The sequence below is a fragment of the Ctenopharyngodon idella genome, chromosome 1, assembly GCF_019924925.1.
Source record: "Ctenopharyngodon idella isolate HZGC_01 chromosome 1, HZGC01, whole genome shotgun sequence".
Taxonomy (NCBI): Eukaryota; Metazoa; Chordata; class Actinopteri; order Cypriniformes; family Xenocyprididae; genus Ctenopharyngodon; species Ctenopharyngodon idella.
The window spans coordinates 1,945,202-1,952,200 of record NC_067220.1 but is presented as its reverse complement, the minus strand read 5'-3'; the positions used below and the strand labels follow the sequence as shown (position 1 = coordinate 1,952,200).

Here is a 6,999-nt window from a genome sequence, read left to right as displayed (position 1 = left end):
GTACATAGCTGGTTCAAGGAATGTTGTTGCAGATGCCCTTAGCAGAGAGCCTTTCGTGAAGCAGAGTGCCTTGCATCGCCTTACTAGGGTACCTTATAACTCACTGTTGAAGGAAGCATCGGCAGTCCAGGGGGAACAAGTGCAGGAAGTTTTCAGATGGTCTGCACACCCTTTTGAGCCTGACACTGAGTCTGTTATTGAGCCTACTCATGGTATGCTGGCAGTAAATTCACAAACACCTGTTAGTGGGCCATCTGGTTCTTGGTCTGTGATGGAAGTGTCTGCAGTCATGGAGGCGAAGAGGTCTAATGTGGTTACCCCACATTTTGACCTTTTGTTACCACAATTGATTAACCATATTGTACCCACAGATCAACCAAAACTGAAGGGCCTGTCCCACGAGGAGTTTATCAGAAAAGCAGCAGAGTGACGGCATCTTGGCTAGAGTGACTTCTTATGTGGAGAGGGGTACGAAACCGTCTAGTCGTGAGTGTAAACGGGAGCCAGTGGAAGTTGTAAGGCTGCTCAGATCCTGGAATAAGTTTGTAATGAGAGCAGGGATACTTTACAGAGTTTCGAAGGATGTAGTGTCAAAGAAAAAGACATTCCAGTATGTTGTCCCAAAACTGTTGGTGGGGACTGTGTTGAGGGGGGTTCATGATGATGCTGGTCATCAGGGCCAGCAAAGGACATTGTATCTGGTGAGACAACGTTTTTTTTGGCATAAACTTGAGAAGGATGTGAGAGATTATGTCAAATGTTGCAAGAGGTGTGTGTATGGTAAATCTCCTGAGCCAGTGGCTAGAGCTCCTCTTGAAAACATTGTCACATCTGAACCCTTGGAGCTTGTGTGTGTTGACTTTTGGTCAGCAGAGGACAGCAAGAATAAGTCAGTGGATGTTCTTGTTGTCACTGATCATTTTACAAAGTTGGCACATGCTTTTCATTGCCCAAATCAGTCAGCCAAAGCTGTTGCCAAACAGTTATGGAACAACTTTTTTTGTATATATGGTTTCCCCAAACGAATCCACTCCGATCAAGGGGCAAATTTTGAAAGTGCATTAATTTCCGAGTTATTGTCTGTTGCAGGTGTGGAAAAGTCACACACCACTCCGTATCACCCAATGGGCAATGGGGGGGTGGAAAGATTTAATAGGACTCTCGGAAACATGATTCGTGCGCTGCCCCCTGCAGCAAAGCAAAGGTGGCCCCGAATGCTCAAATCACTGACATTTGCATACAATTGTACAATCCACGAAACTACTGGATATGCACCTTTTCAACTAATGTTTGGCAGGACTCCAAGACTCCCTGTTGATGTGCTGTTTGGGTCAGTCTTGCGAGACAATGATGTTGTCGACTATGATGTGTATGTCAGGGATTTACTAAAAGACCTCAAACAGGCGGTGACAATTGCAAGGATGACTGCTGGAAAACAACTGAAAAGACACGCTGCTCTTTATAACAGAAAGCTTAAAGGTGCTCCAGTAGATGTTGGAGACAGGGTTCTGTTAGCAAATAAGGGAGAGCGGGGGAAACGAAAATTGTCTGACCGCTGGGAGAACAGTCTGTACATTGTAGTTGACAAAAATGCGGAAACCAATACTTTCAAAATAGAGAATTCTTCCACGGGCCAAGTGAAGATTGTTCATCGTAATTTGATCATGCCTGTAAACTTTCTGCCTTTTCCCGATGATGTTGCAGAGGGACCATTGAGTGTGGAAGAGTGTGTTAGGGGTGAAGAAACCCAAACTTTGGAACACTTACCTCAGCCTGTAGCTGATGAGAGAACTGTAGCGTGGGTCTCAGAGCTTGAATGTTCAAGAGGTTCCGAAAAGGGGCCAGAGATGTTGGATGTTGACTCAGTTGTATTGGATGGGTTAGAAGACTCTGTTAGACTTGAATATTCAATTGATCATAAAGCTGATCTGGACACAAATTCAAATTTGACTGCATTGGATAGGCTATCATCAGATGTTGATTGTCAAAGTGATGCAGCTACGGTGATGACGGTTCAATCTGTTAACCAAAATGATGTTGGAGGTTTGATGACTACAGTTAGATCAAGAGCTGGAAGGATTATTAGACCAGTGGAGAGGTTTATTGAAACAATGCAAGTACAAAAAGTAGAAAACCGAGTTAATGCACCTATGTGGATCTAATTGTGGACCTAATTTTGTTTTTTTGTTTTTTCTCTTTCTTCTCATTTTCTTTTGTTTGTTTTCTTTCTGTTTTGTACACTGGATTCGTGAATGTATTTGGTCAGTATACCAAGATGTGTTTACAAGGAATGCTGTATGTTGATTGAGTGTAATAAACATGTAACAGGCATGTTGACCTATGAGTTAAGAGGGGCGTAGCTAACCTCTCCTTTCTCTAATTCTTCGTAAGAATAGTCTATGGACTGGAATATTCATCAGCATTTTTTTTTGTAAGGATGATTACTTACATTGCATTCCACGTTTGTTTTTTTTATGGTTTTTTTTTGTTTGTTTTGTTTTGCTTGTTTCTTTATATATAGATAGATCTGTTATGAATCCTGATGTTCTTTGTACCTGAGTGTTACCTATTAGTTATGGATGTTGTATTACGCCATAATATTTTATTTTTGTTTATTTGCAAGTGGAGTTCAGAAGGGGAGAATGTAACAGAGTTGTACATATACATTGTGTGTCTCCACTTGCTGAATATAAATAATAAGAAGTTAAATAATCACACTGGAAGATCATTGGACAGAATAAGGGATAACAGGGCTTCTTATTGGCTGGCTGGTTCTTTTTACTGTGTGCGCCCTCTATTGCACTTATCAGTTTGTGTGTGTAAGGCCAGCGGTAAGTCATGTCATTGAAAGCTCTGTAATTGTTAATTAAATGTGTGATTATATTAGCGGCAACAACATATATATTTAATATTGAGAAAAGTATTGGATGCTGAAGAGTGTGAAAAATGTGTTTTATTGTAGCGCCAGCACGAGTCGTTGTATATGCTGGAATGGGCCTACATGAACTCACTCTGTTACTTCTGTTTTCTCAGGTATATGTTTTGATTTTGTAAGAATACATTATTTTGAACCATGGGTTGTATATTTTGAAGTTGTTCAACTCGATTGCACTTATCAGTTTGTGTGTGTAAGGCCAGCGCGCCAGCACGAGTCGTTGTATATGCTGGAATGGGCCTACATGAACTCACTCTGTTACTTCTGTTTTCTCAGTAAATAAATTGATTGGGGCACTATAATTTGAAGAACGAGCTTTATTGAAACACAACGCAAGGAGGAAAAAGAGACCAGTTACAATAGCAAAACAAACCTGTGTGTGTGTGTGTGTTTTACCTTCAGGTATAAATTTTGTGTCCTTCATGTGTGTCAGTAATCTTTCACTAACAGCAGTTAGATAATCTAGACAGAATGTGCAAACAATTTATTGAACAAAACAGTAACCCAGTGTTACACTGTTCAGCTGTTACAGTAAAGTGACATTTTCTCCTGATCTGATGCTTAAAAGTTATTTTCACTGCTGAAACAATGGAATTAAGCAGATTCAGTCAAATTAATTCATATTTGTTGTAATTTATTAGGACTAAAAACACATTTTAGGTTTTTAAAAACAAAGGAAAAAAGAAATAAGAAATATAAACACTCTTTCTCACATGTTGTTTTTTTGTTCCCGTTAGACAGCGAGAGACAAGTGTGTGCTGTGTTTGGATCCAGTGTGAGATTGCATGCATCTGAACACAGAAAGACTGATCAGAACATCTATGGCATTAAGAATGCAGAGGTTTGCATGTGTGTGAGGACTTACATTTCTGCAGTCCTGGTGTTATTCTGAAATTTCCTCCATAATCCAAACTGAGGAGAGAAAAAACAAATACTGTTTAAAGGTACAGTATGTAATATTGGCTACTAGTGGTTGAAATGGATACTGCAGTCCATAGTCAAAATATTGGAGAGAGTTGTTTCCCCCACCCCCTCCTCAGACTCGACTCTCACATGGTTTGCCAGATTGAGGAGCTCAACAGGAATGAGAGCAAATGACAATGGAAAACGACAAGCCTTACTTTGTAAGTTGATCAACTAATGTATACATTTGCCATGTTTTTTTTGTTTTTTTTTTTTATTGCAGAGGGTTTTTCGGTCAGGTAGATTCTGCAATCTCTGACCTAGTTTGTTTGCTGGCTTCCCTGGCTGCAATACGCTGTGTTTTCCACCAACTGGCAACCCGGTGTGTCGACATACTATTGGGTAAATCGGCAGTGAATCGGGATCACACAGTCCAAAACAAAAACAGACATTCAGCCCCGGAACGCACATTTAAAAGTAGAATAACTGGCATTGTTTTTAAAAAAAAGTATTCGAACTTAGCATGTTTCTAAAATTTCTGCACAAATATTATGGTAGTTTTATGCTTTAGTAAAGTAAAAAAAATTACATACTAAACCTTTAAAGGCCTTAATATATTCTTCGCTTAGGAACAGGGCTTAAAAACTAAAAAAATTCAATCGATTCACTCTGAGCAGAATCAGTATTTTAAAGTTTCCATTCATGCGTTCCTTCTTTAACATTATTGTTCTGAAAAGAGTTTGATTAGAAAAAATACTATTTATTTATTTATTTGTTTTTGCCTATACTTTATGCCAGAGTTTGAATTGAACTTTATACTAAGTGCTTGTTACTAAACCTAACTCCAGTGTATAGTCAAACTGTCGGCAAAACCTCATACAACACCTTTCTTTTGAATTTCAATACACTTGCTTATACAGTATAATCTAGTACAACTTATTGTTTACATTTTTATCACCAGCTCCTGCTCTAAACTCAACTAGTGTGTATAATACTTTTAATATCATTATGTCGATTAAACATTTAATTGCATTAATTGCAAGCAAAAGTTTAACAAATCTAAACAAAATTAATTTGAATTCATATTCAGTTAAAATACATTTAATTTTAATCAGACTAAACTGTAAAAATGATTGACTTTTAGTTAGGTGAATGAGTCAAGTTCTGTAAACTTCTGTAAACAGTCTAACTACAACAATGAATTAGAAAAACTTCAACTTAAATTAAATCATGCACGCATTATAGCCTATAAACTTTTTTTTTTTGTTTGTTTGTTTAATGCGCATGCGCCAAAATACTACATCATGACGGCGCACTACTTCACCAGAGTTTGAAAAATGCACTTTCAGCCATCTTTCTGTAATCGCGATGCGTGAGGCAACTTTGCTGATCAAAGAAGAAGAAAATAAAGGAGCGCATGTTTGGATGACTACAGATGAGACGTTATGTACTACAAATAAAGAGGCAAGTAAGTATCTTGATATATGCTTTCTTTATTTTTATTTTTTTCACCGTAACATAGCAGTTCTTGTTGCCATTAAGAGTAACTTATTTGGTTTAATCGTAATAGGGAGGTGAATTAATCATGTTTCCTGTAATTTATTTATGATTGCATTATAATAATTTCTTATATGAATGTGATCGCGTGTGTGGGCGTGTTCAAAGAATTTGGCTGCTGAAAATGTGTTTTAATTGAACTCTGACTTTTTAAATCATTTTAAATGACTTAAAGTTAAATTTGCATAACTAAATTCAAAGATCTGATCTTGTAACATTCAAAGACATTTATATACATTTAATCCATCTAATCGTTATTATAACCACCAGTAATGTTCAATATCACCCCCTCTAGAAATACTGCATATAATCTATTTTTCTTTTTGCATTTGAAAAGTGAGGTGTTAAATTACTGTTTGTAATATATTTTTGTGCTTATCTGGAGTTATATATTCATTTTGCAGGAATAATACAGATTTGTTATTGGAGATACAGTGCAAGCTGTGTGGAATCAAAGACCCGTATTGATGAGGTGATGTTACAATTTTCACCATTAATTCAGCCATTAATTCAGCCAGCACACCCTGATCACACACTACAAGCTGAAACACTGCCATCAACTATCCTTGTAGCTTTTAAATGCTTTGAATCTTTTCTATTTGCAAGTAATAAATTCTCACCTGTGCACTTAAAAATCCCCATCAAATCATTATTTATATATAATGATATTATATCTTTATTTTTTAAAGCAAAAACACATTCTGTGTGAACAACCCCTCAATTTGCTTGGATCTTGGATTATTTATCTATATTTGTGTAATTGATTAAGTTATGTTTAATTCTCTGTAAAGTAGGAATAAAAAGGTTTATAAAAATGTTCTGCATGTTTAAAGGCCAGTGTCAGTGAAGATGGTGTGGTCACTGGAATCCTGGTGTTTGTGGGAAATGTGAAGTAGCCTCTCCCAGGATTCTACTACAGTGTTGTCCTGATGACTGAGGTAATTCATCTTAGGTGATGCAGTTGCAGTCAAAAGTTTACTTACACCTTGCAGAATGAACTGCTTTATCAGGGAAGTACTAAATAAAAAGACAACATGCAAATTTTTATGATCCCTCTTATTGTTAAAATTATTAACATTTTGCAGATACTGCAAGGTGTTAGGGTGATTTGCCTACAGTGGTTCAGGCTGCAGGATGGCCGAATGACTAAAGAAACGTTATCAGACAAGAAACTTATAGTTTTCTACCATCTTACTATTACCACCCACTGCCACTTATACCAACGACGGAAATAAGTGCAGTTAAGTGCAAAATATGTGGGAGAGCATTATGATAGTGAAACAATATTATATTGCAATACATTGCACATCAAAGTTAATACCGAATCAAAACTAGTTAGCACATAATTTATAATTCAATAGTTTAATAATATTTGGTTTAGGGCTGCACGATATTGGAAAAAAATGACATTGTGATATTTTTTTCTGCAATATATATTGCGATATGAAAAAAATTCACCAGATGACTTAAATAGCTCTATTTGGAAAGAATTAATCATTCTAGGATGATTGGGTCGATTTTGTAGGTGAGTGAATGCACATAGAAAATAATGAACAGATTATAAGCATAGATAAACATAGAACAAAGATACAAATGAAATAAAT

General features: G+C 36.7%; 1 long non-coding RNA gene across 1 annotated transcript; it reads right to left on the bottom strand.

Annotated features, from left to right (window-relative positions):
• Window positions 1–3,331: 3,331 nt before the first annotated feature.
• Window positions 3,332–5,852, bottom strand: LOC127508806 (uncharacterized). The gene is made up of 3 exons (XR_007928941.1): window positions 3,801–5,852; window positions 3,649–3,726; window positions 3,332–3,397 (listed from the first exon to the last, which is right to left on the bottom strand). It is a non-coding gene; the product is annotated as an uncharacterized LOC127508806 (long non-coding RNA).
• Window positions 5,853–6,999: the final 1,147 nt, after the last annotated feature.